The following is a 15197-nucleotide window of genomic DNA, read 5'->3' on the forward strand; positions in this document are numbered from 1 at the left end:
CCAGGCTTCCTCCTGAGCTGTGCTATTCGGTTCAACTTACCTACTTCTTTCACTACATGTTCTCAGTTCTAACCTATACTAAGTTAATACATTACTATCCTGGGGGCATTGTAATTCATAATATATCCCCCAATTCTCATAAATCAAATTCTTCTATCTGCACCTCATGCAGGCACATAAGATCCACATGTTATCTTTAGAAGGGTATATTATGCCTGTACATTGTGCAAAAATGTTTCCATAGTTTACAAAGGCAATAATGTATGACTGTTACTGGTTTACCAGCATCAAATAAAATGTAAAATTATTCTGTAATGTGGGCCATGGCCTTATATACTGAAATAAAAACTGTCTGTCTGTCTGTCTGATAAGTAAAACAAAGTGATTGAAATTCAACCGTTGAGTAGAGATAGTATTTATTTTTATAGACATTTTACGCACACAACTAGTACATAAAACTTAATGGTTTGCTGTACATGTAAATATAATCTTCACCTTAATACGAATGAATATCTAAATTAAAGTACACGTATTATAGAATTCAAAAAGTGACACGATACTGAATTATTATAATGTAGAAATTTGCAGTTTAATCCCCCCAAATATTTATGAAGATGGGCGTGCCTATATTTATACTGAATGTAAAAGAGGTTCATAAGATTAAAGATGTGCATGTATGCATAAACATACAAACAGGGGCGTGACTCCATAAAGCAGGTTGTCCAATGATACAACATTGCATCTGTTTATTTTACACTTGTCACGGGACAAAACTTAACAAGCGCGTAACTACATATGCATTCTACTGGAGGCTGTTATTTCAAGGTCGAAAGAGGTGTTCAATTATCTCATTACTGTAATCTGATTGAATGATTATATGCATGTGTATCGATACCATAACTGATATACTATCCTGCTTTTATTGACGATGGATCAATAGAGACTGAGTTGATTGATACACGTGATAATTACACCGGATCAGATAATTACACAGAATCAAATACAAAAGTTTTTACACAATGCTCATGTAAAATGCATAGAAAACTGACAATTCAAATCAACATGAAACTTTCAACAGCTTGAACAAAAATGCTTGAAATACCTTTGTATGGTTTACATGTAATAACTTATAATATTACTTCTGTCTATGTGTAAGAATTTATTTAATTACCAACTTACTGTGTTTTGTAACATAGTAAAAGATTTCGTTGTTGTAATAACACTGACATGTATATGTATTCGATGCAAAGGCACGAGTTATCACTTTAAATTCGATTAGGTAACATTATCAACTTTAGATTATGAAAACTAAATAGTTACAATTCAGCTTTAAATTAGTAACTTATGTCTAATCTACTCGAGCTTGGATGTATAATTATTTGTGTTTACGATTCATTATATGACATGACAACGTAATAATAAGAAAAGCAAGATTTTTGGATGTCAACTTCTTTATTGTGAATAACACAACGTTTCGGAGTTTATGCTTACTCTTTCATTCACCTGATGGAGTAAGCATACACTCTGAAACGTCATGTTATTCACAAAAAAGAAGTTGACATCCATAAATCTTGCTTTTCTTATGCATTCCACTTCTAAATGCCCTTCAAAGATTTGAACGTAATAATACCTAGAAAGTACTGACTGACTGACTGAGTTTGGTTTTACGCCGCTTTTAGCAATATTCCAGCAACATCACGGCGGGGGACACCAGAAATGGGCTTCACACATTGTACCCATGTGGGGATTCGAACCCGGGTCTTCGGCGTGACGAGCCAACGCTTTAACCACTAGGCTACCCCACCGCCCCACCTAGAAAGTAAATTCAAACTATTCTAGTGTGTTGGAATTCTTTGTATGTCCTTGAAATTTCATCTATTGTTTCCAATTATTAGGTAGTTGAAGAAAACATAATCTTCAGTAACCTCAGTAGTATATTAAACCATTACATCTAATTCAATCAGTGTGCATAAGAAGCATTTTAGTATCCACTCCCAATGAAGAGTACCAGACACTTTCCTCTGTAAAAACATCTCATAATCCCCTTTCTCGCCAACATGTGTTCATTTGCCAAACGCTGTATAAGCCTATGATAATGATTGGCAATTGTTATCAAAACACTTTAAATACTTCTTCTGATTAATGCTAAAGGTAGCAACTCTCATACGAAAAGCTAATCTTTGCTCAGTACTACTAAATTGATTGAAATAATAGGTACAGTGCGATTTTTAAAAGTGCGACACACATGTGTGTCTCTCACTGAATAAGGGGGTGCTTTCTGTTGTCGCCCATGTGCGGCTCTCGCTGAATAAGAGGTGCTTTCTGTTGTTGCACATGTGCGGCTTTTGCTGTGAGAAGCTAATTAATTTGTAGCATAAGTGCATCTCTCGGCCTTAGTGAGTTAACGACTGTGCTAAAAAAGTTGCACTAATGGTGAATTGTCTGAGTAGTATATAGAATGGCGTTACGAGATCACTTTCGAAAAAAGCCTCTGTAAAGCTTTATTTCATAAATATAGCTTTTATCAGGCCCGAATCTCTTCCACTAGTGTATATACCACTTTTGAATCCCCAGCCAACTTCCTGGTCACTATGACCGCAAACCAACACTTTCCTGGTCATGTGACACTATTGTGATCACTCAACAGGGAGGTAAGTGCTACTTCTTGGGTGGGGGTAACATTGTGTTGTGAGGTATGATCAATAATTCCTCTCTGGCGAAACCTCTCGGCGGCCCATCTTTCAAATAGTGCAAGTTCGGTTCACCGTCTTTGATGTCCACTTTATCTATGTTGTAAGTTTTGATCGACCATGTCGGGTCGGTTCGTTTCCGAGTGTCTCCTTCGTGTTCTCCCGGCTGGTAGAGGTACCTCACGATAACCCGGACGGGTATTTGTTTCTCTTTTCCTTTACGCGATTGTGCTGCCGATTCAGCGTTCACTGATTTCAATTTAATAGCGTCGGCTGTTTTTTTATTGGTGAGACGAGTGATTTCGTGATTGAAAGCCGACACCACTTGAGGTAGCCGCGCGACCCATTCGGTGTTGGGTTTATTTAGACTTATTTCCTGCACGCATTACTGATGCCCGAATGAGCACTCGCCAAAGTCTTATTGAATCTATCTCGGCGATGGAGCTGCCAGCTCCAGCAGCGCCACGCCTGACTTGGACGTGCTTGGTTGGTTAGTAGTTGTGACACGGCACCCATGAACTCCCGTCCGGGATCGACTTGCAGCTCGGTGGGCCATGCCAGCAGACTGCGCTTGTATATGCGCTCGAACGCATGAGCTACTTGGGTCGAATCTTTCGCGGTTAAGGGTTCGCTTCTTTGTAGCGGCTGGCCACGTCAACGACGGTTAGGGCGTACTTGTATGTTTTAGGTCTCACCCTGTCGTGAGGTAGAAACAGGAGGTCGGCTTAGTGAACGCGATTGGGCGTTGACACGTCAAATGTCCTTCTAGGTATGTAGCGCGGTGCTGGTAGGTAGATTTGCCACAGGGCTTGCTTTTCCAACCATGCTTTGGCTTCGTTTTGTGATACTCTTGCTATCTCAGCAAGCTTGTGTATGGCGCTCGCGCCTTTCCAGTATCCACGTGAGGTGTAATAAATGTTTCAAATTTTTAGGGGATGTCGTGGCATTATATATATATATTTATTCTTTTAGTTCAATTTTTTCGTGTCCGTAGACGCGTACGTGTTGATTCCGTCGATGGTGATCCAACGTTTCATGTCCATCTGCGACAGGGACGTTTTGTTTATCGTCAGTCCGTATATCCTGTTTCCGTCGCTTCTCAGCTTATTCATTTGATGTTTGAAAGTGCGAGTCTTGAACAGGGCTTCCTTGAACTGGTGTGTTTGATTTGTTTTTTCACCACATATTTTTTCACTCCTTTCACTTTTCTGATTTCATTATCGTCTGCTTTCAGGATGGAATACATTTTGGGTCTCAAGCCGATGTATTCCGCGATCGGCATGCTGGCGCATTTGTTTCTTCATCTTGCCAAGCACTTTTTTATTGATAGTTTCATGCATCGGGTGGTCCTTGGGATAGTCGCTGGTGTCGTACATGTGTATTTTTTTCTTCATGTCCTCGTACACGTCATCGGTTCGAATTTCCGTCAGCAGGGAATCCGTGTCCGTGTACAGCACTTCACACCTGGCGCCGTACTGGCCCTTCAGTTCGTTGTAATAAAAGTCGTACATCAGGTGTTTGGATAAGTCGAGGATGCTCATCCCCACGTAAACAGGCCTGTTGAATTTGATTTCACTTTTTCTCATGTGCAACGCTACCAGATCGTCGCTGAATATTTTGCTTCGGGCGAATGCTGGGCTGGCTATCAGTTTCCTTCCTCTTTCAATCGGACTAGTTTCACGTTCACAGGTTTTCTCAAATTCTCCATCGTCTTACCGAACACCGGTTGTTCATGAGCTTGTACAGGTTTTTCTTGAAATCACTGTTGGCCCGCTTTCGTAAATCCGTGTTCATTCTAATGTAAGGCTCCATCCTCGGACTTTGGTCGAACTTGAGCACCCTATGAATTTTCATGAGTTTCATTCCCAGCGACAAGTACAGTTGCAGGTTGCGATAGTGAGCGATATATTTTTTCTTGTTCATCAAGTTGGGTACGTGTTTTTCAACGTTAGCCAGCTTATTTACCCCCAGCAACGTTTGTTGATATTCGGACATCCAATCTGGGTTAACTGTCAAATGTTTGGGAGCCAGTGGATAGCTGTTGTGTGATTTGTGTAATTCCGTGTTGGTGCAACAGTACGACGAGCCCGGCTTTCTGGGAATAACCTACCAGCTCCAGCTCTTTCGCTTTGGAGTTTGAGTTGTTTCACAGTGGGTTCATGCAGCCGTTCAACAAGCTCGTCTTTCCTCAGGCGGGAATAACCCGTCAGCCCGAGCTCTTTCACTTGGAGTTTGAGTTGTTTCAGAGTGGGGTCATGCAGCTGTTCAACAAGCTCGTCTTTCCTCAGGCGGGAATAACCCGTCAGCCCCAGCTCTTTCGCTTGGAGTTTGAGTTGTTTCACAGTGGGAGGGGGTTGTATGTTGAGTAATCTCAACAGCTGAGGTTTCCTCAATCGTGAGTAACCCACTACACCTCGTTCTCTTGCAATCTGTTTAAGCCCTCGAACAGTAGTCATTGTTATACTTAGTTGCAAACCCAATCTCTAATTAGGCCACCGGTTATGGAGGGGAGGTAACTCTATCAGTCTTATTTACTGAGTAAAAAGTAAAGCGCGCATAAAATCTTTTTTAATATTTTATGTGAACATGTGGAGGGGTGGCAATAATAGGTCCACTTCAGCGTTGTAGTCAGCTATACTTAGATAGACCGTTTCGATTCTGTACTCAACAGAGGGAAGCGTTCCAGGTGTTCTTGTATGTTTAGTAATGAGGTGTTGAAATACGTATCTATCTCGGGTTGAGTCGTGATTTTTCATCCACCTGTGATGGGGAAAACAAACCCCAAGGCCCCATCAATCCGTGTTATTTTCAATACAAATAGAAATTTGAAGCGTCCCAGGTCGTTCAGTTCCTCTTCAAGTTTGCTGGTGATTATAGGTTTGATGTCGGTGACTGGTATAATTTTGGCTACTTTCATCCGCCAGATTTTCAGATAACCTTTCAGGGTTCTAGTAGTTCGCACGAACTGTAGATCGGTCGGCTCTCAAACAGTATTCATTGTTATATTTAGATGCAAAGTCAATTCTCTAATTAGTTGTTCGATTATGGAGGGGAGGTAACTCCGGCAGCCGTTGACGAGTTAAAAAAAATAAAGCTCACATTAAATTTTCATCCTGAGGAGGCCCTTCGTTCAATTAATCGTTTTTCTTCTCGTAAATAAGTTGGTTTCGGACCATGTTCGCCCCGTGGGATCTACATAAGCAGTAATGACATTTCACTCCAATGCCACATACAGAGCACGTGCAGTTCACGCAACCTTTTCTTATACTCTTCATGTGTATGCAACAATACCCCTCAGTCCTGCATTTCTTGCCACAAATGTCAGTTTTGCCCATAAGCACGTATTGACAACGATACGGAGCGGGTCGCATCTTTGTTATATTCATATGAATATTTAGTTTAATTGTTTCACAATTAACACGGTCGCGGCTAGACCCAGTGCGACGAAGATCAGTTGTCGATTTTTTTGTCCCGGGGAAGGCACGTAATACTGAGAGAATGTGGGTTCATCGTCGAGAGGTTCGAGCTGTTTACCGGTTAGCAGGTAGTATTCTTTCGCGGCATCATCGACGTTCTTGAACTTTGAACAGCATGGTTTTCACGCTCGAGTTGATCGTTAATGAAATCGAGTCTCTGCATGCGTTTTTTTGCGTACTCGGTCTGCACGGCTTGTAATTTCTCCACGGCAATATCGTGGCGTTTTCGTTCTACCTCAGCCGCCGCGTTCGACTCTTGTAATTTCGAGAAAAGGTAATTACTTTAGGAAAATGCCTGGGCGTTGACTAAAGCCCTGCCGACCATCATAGCGATCGTAGCCATTCTATATATATGTTATATATTACTTTAAAATATTTTCCGGTTTGATTCCTGGTTTTACGAGGAGGTCCTTGGTGGCCATCGCCATGCCCAAATTCATGATGAGCATGCCCATATCCATCCTCGATAACCTCCAGGATATACGTTACGATCCTCTCCACTTTACCCTGGATGCATCCACGGCTTGGCCCGATACTTTTATTACCTCCCTTTGCTGGCTCCGCATTCTCGCTGTAGCCAATCAGCGAAGCCGCCATTACATCCGAGCTTGCCAGTGTCAACAAAGATAGCGGTCGCAGTCGCGAAGGTTTGTTCGCAGTGCCACTCAGATTTTGGGGGAAATATTACAGACAAATTGACAGATCTGAAACTATAAAAAAATATATGAAAGAACTCCTTCTTCCTCATTCAGAGTACCTGTGCATCACTTGTGTTGCCAAGTTTAAGCGGTTAGATAATTTAAGAAGCGAAACTGAGTTGTGATTGGTTCGCTCAACTTCCCAGCGTAGACACCTGTTTGGAAAAGCCAGCAAGGGGAGGTAATAAAATTATCAGACCAAGCCGTGGATGCATCCAGGGTATAGTGGAGAGTGATCGTAACGTATACCCTGGAGATTATCGAGGAATGCCCAATTCCTGCAGGTCGAAATCGAGCTTGATCGTCGGTTGTTTGAGAACCATTTTTGTTAAAAGAGCGTAACCTAGAGCTAGACCGGCGACCACGGTGGCGTGGTATGCGTCGTTAACGAATGTTTTTCCTGCAGACATTATATGTACAACAGAAAATATATTTATTTTATAACATAATATGCGGGTTTACCTCTAATTGTGGTTGTTGTGTTGGTTTTGGTGCTGATTGTGATTTATTATATAACATAAATAATGTTGCCACGGCAGCAGCTGCGCCTGCAGCTATCCACAGAGTATAATTATTTTTGTGGTGCTTGGCTAAACCGCCTTTTCTACCAGCGTCGCCTCTTTTAAGGATTCTTCTTCTTGGTGACTTGTGTCGGTTCCTGTGTCATTTCTTGCTGGGCAGTTTCCATCTTGTATACTATTATTATTATTTTTTTCCTCTTTAAATTGACAATGCTTTGCCGTGATAATCGCCGCGGTTACCGGGGCTAAAAACATACCGTATTTGTGGTACAACACACAGCTGACAGCGCCCAAAGCGTGTTCGATGAACGGATCTTTCTCGAGATCTTCCCACAGGTAAAGTCGACGTTCCGGTGGAATGGGAATGAAGTACGACGCTAAGCCGGCGTAGACTTGCGTTATGACAGATCCTATAGTTTTTGTCATCTTGGCCCCGAGCCGGGTTTCGTATCTCGCGTACATGTTATCGATCTCATCGGTGGACATTTTCTGAATTTTATCTGGAGTGAGATTGTCCCCACCAAAGTATTGTTTGGCTTTGCCGCCGACCGCCAGCGCCACCAGTCTATCTCGCTTGTCGTTGCTTTTATCATCCGCCACCAACATTTTTTCGAGCAGTTCGTTGCACTCCATTTTATAATATAACAAACGATTTTTAATTCTTATAAAATAATATCCAATGCACGTGAAACATAGCGAGATGAAAGTTAAGTTACACACAATGAGAATTTCAAAAGTCGACATTTAATATAAAACTATAAACTTTCATTTGCTAAGAATTTGCTAGAATTTGCTTAACTAAAACACTCGATAAGCCACGGGTTGGTTGGTTTTCAACACGAGTTTGGCGTGTTTCGTTTCGGCGAGCTGTTTTTTCACTCTTTCCCGTTCTAGTTTGCTAGGAATCACGTCGTTTTCTCTCAAGCATTCTTCGAACGAATCCCTATCCTTGCAGTGAAATAAGGCTACCCTTCTCGTCTGTTCCCTTAGGTCTTTCAACACTGAGTTGAATTTCTGCGTTAGCACCCATGCGCTGTGTTTTACGTGTCGGCCAGAAAGCGCTAGATACGATAGCATGTCTCTCTTTTTTGTTATCTCTTTATTATCGCTGCAGTCGTCCAGGATGAACAGCGTCGACTCCCCTTTAAATTTGTTGTGATAAGCTTTCAACAAATCCTGCAGCCGTGTCCCCCGATCGACTTTGTGCACGTCCGGGTCTGTCATTACCCAAGATCTCTCCGTGTACGTTTTGTTGATGTGTAAAGTAGGGCAAATAATAACGATGTTATCGAACATGTCCCGATAGTATCCTTCCAGCATGTTCTACACAAAAACGGTCTTCCCAAAGCCCGTCTGACCGCACACGATAGCGCAGTGTGGATCTCGAGGCAAATCAATTGATGGCTTGCACGAATCTTCCATTGTCTATAATAAGTTGCGCGTCCATAATCACATACAAATATAATTTTAATTTGCCTTCGTTTTGGGATTTTTTGGTGATTTGGATGGTTATCCCCTCGCCGCCGTTGTCGACGCGGCGTCCGCTGCCGTGCAACCGATCATCGTCCGTGGATCGCATGTCCAACCACAGCGCGTACTTGGTGGTCAGGTAATCCCCAATCTGCATGGAGGATAGATCCAGTTCTTTCACAGCATTGGGTAGCTTTTTCATCTCATCCCACTGCTGGTGTGCCCTCATACCTTGGCTGAACAGTTGGTTGGGCACGCCCTCGATGGTTACTTCCACTTTCGTGATTTCGTGATTTCGCCGTCTCTTCGAAACGGTTCGTAATCCTCCACAGGAACGATCAAGATGCCTTTCATCGATTGAGCCGGCACGTTCAAGTTGATGTTCCACAGCGTGTCGCTCTTGTCCCGTACGATCGTCCGGTGCCGCAGGACTCGGTCATACAGGATGGACAGCTTTCCCGAGTACAGGTTTGGAATCTGTCAGGCCAGCTCCGGGCTCGTTACCATGTCGAACTCCAGCGAGATGTTACGATGGCGTAACTACCAGCATCACCGTTCAGCGTACGCACGACTTTGCAGTAGTCGTTAAACCTGAGTTCGTATTCCAACCGATCGGCCTGGTAAAACGGCGCTTGTCCCGTGAGCAACTCGAAGTTGAGCGGCACGCAAAACCGGTTCCCATACGCTTCGGCGATGGCTTTTTCGCCCACTGGGATTTTGTTGAGCTGATCTTGTGTGAAGACGTACCCGACGCGCAGTCGATTTACTGATACCTTGATACACATCATTATTACGTTCACCCTCGCTTTTACGTAGATCTATATAACAGTAAAACACATCACTGTCGTCTATACTCAACACCTCGTTGCCGCTGATTTTGATGGTGGTTTTCTTGACAATGGCACGGCCGATATTCTGCACGAGTTCACGTTTGTCGTTGTTGAAAGTCAATGTGATGTTAAACGCCAGTCGAACCGTGCCGGGAACAATAAGGTCATTCTCGCCCAGGTTGGGGAATCAAACCAACAGCGTTTGGTTTTGATCTATCTTGCTCGGATTATTGGTGATAGTCACCGACTGGCGCACAGCTTTGACGCCGAGAGGCTCTCTTAATCTTCGAAAAGGATCTAGCTTTCTTCCATATTGTGACATTATATATATAAAAAATATATACGTTTAATATAATTAATATAATGGACGATATCGAAATGACTGATTTCACCGACCCTCAGCTGGACACCTCGTTCATGGGTGTCACCATTAGCAACAAACTTTTAAAGCAGACCGTAGACGAATATTACAACGCATTGAGGCGAGATAAAAATTACATCAAACCGTTTGGACGAGACTATTCCAACTTCGAAATTGGTAACAACGGGGCGCTGCAATTGAAAGCTCATCCGGAGGTTGATCTCAAGAACAAACACACAAAAAAAACACTTGACTTGTCCACACTCGCCAATCGCCATGGTGGGAATCAACTGATCCTCAACAAATTAAACATGCGAGATTATGGTGGCGCATGCCCCAAACAACTTCCACCGAAGGTCGTTCAAGATCTGCAAAAGACTCGAACCGAACTCGGCGCCACGGCGAGTGCGTTGGATCAAGACGATCTGAGAGACGTTCAAGACAGACTCAACAAGATACTGTCCACGATGAACAAAACCCCTTACAACCTTCGCGAACTTCGAGGTTTAGACAAAGTCATGCAAACCATGCGCGGATAGATGGTTAATAACATCGCCAAACTGAACTCACTAGACGACCGTATCGCTTACGAGAAGACAAAACTCGAACAAGCGGATGACGACGACGAGATCAGCAGGCAGCGTATCGAGGAGAGATTACGCGACTTACAAGAGGAAAGATTGGCTCGAATAGAAGCCGCTTCCACCAACCAAGAAGCCCTTCGTTCCCAAATCAGTCGCGTGCGAGAAACCATCGACCTAGTCCACGAGGACACCACGCTGGCCGACAGGATTCGAACTTTGTTCCGGGAACAAGGCATTACCATTACCAGCGTTCTTACGGCATTTGGCTTCATCATATCGACCCTGGTCGTATTGCTGACAGGGCGGCGGTGGAGGCACACCACCAACACCATCACCAAGCGGCGGCGTCAGAGATTGGATAAAAAAACTTGGTGAAGCCCTGGCTAAACTTGCAGGTAAAGCAGCCGAAGCGCTTCCAGGAATCCTGGGTATCATCGTCTCGTGGCTACTGAGTCACGTGGCTCTGCCAAAACCCGTGGGCAGCCATCGCCGCTGTGGCAGGTCTGGAGTCGAACTCAAAATTAACAACTCGAACAGCAGGTCGTGGTTAACTAACAACGGAAGAAAGGTCTTGAGACTCAGCCAGCCGTTGGCGAGAACACTCGGGTTGCCGTCGAGCTAAATACCCCCGACAAACACTGTCACAGGCATGGGATTACCCGACCTAGTTCCATTCATCTCGACCAGCTGAGCACTATGGGCAACATTCAAGGTGAATGCCCTTCTACGCTGCTGAGAGCCGTACTGGTGAAAACGGAAAAGTACAATGACGGCAGAACCGAATCGTTTTCTTCACGGCAGTACAAGAAATTAATGCGAGGTACCATCTCGGAATTAAAAATATGTATTTTAGATATAAAAAACCCTCTATTAATATAGGGTACCTCAGCATAACGCTGCACATACGATAATGACTAGCGCTCACGGCCCAGGAACGTGATTAAGAAAATGTGCCAACCTAGCGGGGACATTCGAGGATTTGACGACCCAGGAATAGACGGTAAACTGTACGCCTTGCAACTTAAAAATAACATTTACAAACGCGTTGAAGTCCCCGCCGGGGGATTCAACAGTAACTTAAGTGATATCATCGATACCGCAGGAGCGAACAGCAACACTCGGTACACCCTAGTCCGCAGCGGTGAGGATAAATGGATGATATACCCAGCGTTCGGTGGCAAACTGTTTGACCTAGACAACGTCGAGGCCACGATCGTCACTCGAAACAAGCAGTACAGCCTCGTCTTCACCGACGATAACAAATGGGGTTTGGTACAATCTCGAACCGACTGGTTTCTCAACATCACGCTCGGCTCTCCCTACGTGTTCACAGAAAACAAAGACCACTACCTAAACAAACGGAACCCTGCTCGTGGCTTACGTCCCGACAGAGAGGCACAGTGTGATCATCAGCGCACTCTCGAGTACGACATCCCACATGCTATCAAGTAAACCTGGGACGCAAAACATTGGATTGCAAACGGTGTCTGAATTCGACAACGTGGTCGACATCCTGGAAAATATACCAGAGAATTCCACGCTGATCATCCAAGTCTACCTCGGTGAACCATCATCATCTGTCGAAATCGTGAAAGGAATCAAATTCCGGTGGACCAAACAACAACAATACCACGTTTGCTCTGTTTACGTGCGGGTGAACATCGATTCCCACACCAGTCTGCTGGGAGTCACCGTGACCGTGGAAGACACGATATCACTCACCAAAATTGTCCTACCCGACAACATTCATTTCATGGGGTTGAAGTGCACACCTGAGAAATTATCAGAAAAACAATTGGAAACGATTTTATAACATTTTATATAAGCGATGAACAGTCATCACCCAAACATCACACTCGGTGATCTAGGGGACACAGAGGGATTCGATCGGCACGGCGAGGACGACATCTTGTATGTCCTGCGCTTAAAAGATAACAACGTGTATGAGCGGGTGGCTCTGGCAGACTTTAAAGAACCCGAATGGTTGATCAACATGACCCTCACCGCACCTTATATCTCTTTAAACAAAAATAGTTCTGTCTCCGAAATTAGGAACAAAGGTATCTTGCTAAGGGCTTTCATTCCGAATTCTAGTATAAATGCTCGACTAATACCGGATCACACGGGCAACATGTTAGTTTCAAACGGGGATTCAGATTTAAGGTTCCGCGTACACGATTCCCAATTGGATCTTATGACTGTGAAACGAAACACCACACTCGTCATAGAAGTCTATCTCGGGTTGGTTTTTGGGGATACAGAACGACAACTTTTACCCAGGTTGACAATACACTGGGACTCCATATCTTGGCACCAACGTTGCCGTATCGTCATACAACTGGAACCGCACCCTTAACAGGTTTTATATTCCCCTTAGTAAGCATCTATGGGGTTCGTGTAGACGAAGAGTTACCTATTAGCCTCTCACATATTTTCCTGTACAATAATCTAAACCTTATAAGCCTCAAATACACTGTACAAAAATTAAATAAAACACAATTAAAAAATCTCTTATAAAATATATATATGTACACAGGATGGGGCTGTACCCAGTCCTAGAAGAAGTAACAAAAACACTGGAAACTGTAGACGGATTTCGTTTGAGACAGTTATGTGACATAAAACATCAATTAGAACAAGATCGTGACATAAGGAAAGCATTATGTAAGAAATACCATAGAGCTTTCAATTTCGTGGGTGGGGTTGATACCTCCCTTATGGCAGCCAGTATGGGATTAGGTGCGGTAGGTGTCGGGTTGTTGTCCACCATCGTAGCCGCACCTATAGTGCTAGGCATTGAAATAACAGCTGGAGTGTCAGGGTTGGTGGGATTGGTGTTTAAGTTTGCATCCCGCAGATTACAATGTAAAGCATTGAAACAAGACGAAATTAGAATTCTAGCCGAAGCAAAGTTAAACACAATAGCCGATCATATTTCCACCTCACTCACTGATAGGAAAATCTCAGAGGAAGAGTTTGGTTTGGTACTCTCTGAACTCGCAAAATGAAACAGGAGATTCGAACCAAGTCTCGTAAAAGCACTGCCATCAGTGAAGACGAGAAAAAAAAGTACATAAAACAAAGGATACAACAAGCCCAACAAGCATTCATTACGAAAACCAATGAAATCATAGGAGGTTCACATTAAATTGTTTCGCGGAGATCAACATTATATAGGTTGATATGAAACAAGATAGACGAGTGACCAGGAAGTTGGCTGGGGATTCAAAAGTGGTATATACACTAGCGGAAGAGATTAGGGCCTGATAAAAGCTTTATTTATGAAATAAAGGTTTACAGAGGCTTTTGCCAAAAGTGATCTCGTACCGCTATTCTATATACTACTGTCTGAGAAGTCTCAAATATCGTTTAAATCGAAAAACATTAGAAACCATGTACAAACAGTTCATATTACCAGTTTTGATTATTGCAGTCACATATGGATAATTGTACTAAACAGCAAGCAGATATACTTGAAAAGCCCAATCTTGATGCTCTAAGAACCGTGTGTGGTGCTGTTCGCGGTACCAGCCATCATAAAATATACAAAGAAACTGATTGTCACCCGTTGTGTTGTAGACGGTACCTTCTTAAAATGACTATGTTTTATAAAATGGTTAATAACACTACGCCAAGTTACCTTAGTAACCTTGTTCCGCCTAGAGTATCAGATATTGTTGGCTATAATCTGCGCGGTGATTCAAATCTTCAGACTATAAACTGTAAATCTGTAAATTATGTGAGGTCCTTTCTTCCAGATACTGTTAAATTATGGAATTCATTGCCAGCTGAACATAGAGAATCACCATGCCTATCGAGATTCAAAAATGTACTTTTAAATGATTCTAATATTGACTCATTTTGACTTAAATTTCGGTAGCAGATTTTGTCAAATCATACACTCTCGTCTCCGAGTTGAATGTAGTGACCTTAATGCGCACAAATATGAAAGATTTATATCTCCAACATCATCTTGCTCTTGTGGCCACAACTATGAAGACTATGCTCATTATTTCTTCTCATGTACTCTTTACAACGTCATATTATGTATTTTTATACTAAAGGATTTGACCTAAAATCAATTTTATTTGGAAACCAAAGGTGTTCCTCGATAGTAAACAAAGAACTTTTAAATTCAGTGCACTCGTTTATAAATATAACAGGCAGATTTGATCCAAAATAATTTCTTCATATGACATGTACTGTTTAACAATGATTGGTGTTATTTCTCGTTTTTGCAAAATTTATATATCATTCACATTGTACAATCATTATGACATGTTTACTCTTCATTCCATTGTATCCCAGAGCGGTATTCATATAAGCTTATGCTTGTTTACCAATCCGGTTCCTTTCTTTGGAAATAAATATGTTTAAATCATGTGGATACACAGCCACTCAAACATCCCAGGAAATGACACTGCAGACACCGCAGCCAAACTCGTGACATCCCACATATCACCAAACATTAACTTTCACACATCCAAAACAGAAATCAAACAACTCATTAAAACAAACATACTAAATACAAACTTCCAACACAACATCAACACAAACAAATCAACTT

General features: G+C 42.7%; 1 protein-coding gene across 1 annotated transcript in view; it reads left to right on the plus strand.

Annotated features, from left to right (window-relative positions):
- Positions 1-15197, plus strand: part of LOC124271736 — a 139390-nt gene that overhangs the window by 12735 nt on the left and 111458 nt on the right. The window lies entirely within an intron of this gene.

This window comes from Haliotis rubra, unplaced genomic scaffold (assembly GCF_003918875.1).
Source record: "Haliotis rubra isolate DU_JTF1 unplaced genomic scaffold, ASM391887v1 Scf163, whole genome shotgun sequence".
Taxonomy (NCBI): Eukaryota; Metazoa; Mollusca; class Gastropoda; order Lepetellida; family Haliotidae; genus Haliotis; species Haliotis rubra.